The 695-nt window shown below is 41.0% G+C and overlaps 1 non-coding gene across 1 annotated transcript; it reads right to left on the minus strand.

Moving 5' to 3' along the window:
- Positions 1-323: 323 nt before the first annotated feature.
- LOC141615494 (small nucleolar RNA R71) lies at positions 324-430 on the minus strand. Its single transcript, XR_012529914.1, has one exon. It is a non-coding gene; the product is annotated as a small nucleolar RNA R71 (small nucleolar RNA).
- Positions 431-695: the final 265 nt, after the last annotated feature.

A 695-nucleotide genomic window follows, 5' to 3' on the forward strand; every position in this document is an offset into this window, starting at 1 on the left:
GGCTTGAGATATTTTGTTTTTGTGGTTGACTCGGTTTGACTCGTTGTTGGAGTCGGGATTTGAATTTTCGAGTCGGTTTTTGGTCCGGTGTCGGTTTTGACTCTAGTTAGTGTCATTGCGACCCCGTCGTCGTGCATTAAACACTCCAGGTATTTTTGAAATGTTTTGAAATGTTTTGTTTTCGAAATCGTTTTCAGTTTTCCGACGTAAAGTTGTACACAAACTGTCGATCAAACGCTGCGATCCCAAAACATGTTGTAGTCCGATAATCATCGGGTGTTTGTTGGAGTTTCAGCAGATAATGGGTATCTACAAAGACTAACATGCTAAGAGCTCAAATCACGGGCTTTAAGCAAAGGGATGAAGAATCTTTGTATGAAGCTTGTGAGCGATTTAAGGGAATTTGTCGCTCATGTCCTCACCATGGACTTAGCGAGTGGTTCTTGGTACAACAATTTTGGAACAGTCTATATGAAGATTCAGGGAACATTCTCAACATGGGATCAAATGGAATGTTCACCGAAGTTGATGACAATCAAACTTGGAACAAAATTCAGGAAATGGCGGTCCATAACTCACCATATAGTAGACCTCGCAAGGCTACTAGAGGAGGAAAGCATGAAGTCGACTCCATTACTCAATTGGGTGCTCAACTTAGTGCTCACATTGATACCATCAATTTGAAGTTTGAAAAA

Source organism: Silene latifolia, chromosome 11, assembly GCF_048544455.1.
Source record: "Silene latifolia isolate original U9 population chromosome 11, ASM4854445v1, whole genome shotgun sequence".
NCBI classification, from domain to species: Eukaryota; Viridiplantae; Streptophyta; class Magnoliopsida; order Caryophyllales; family Caryophyllaceae; genus Silene; species Silene latifolia.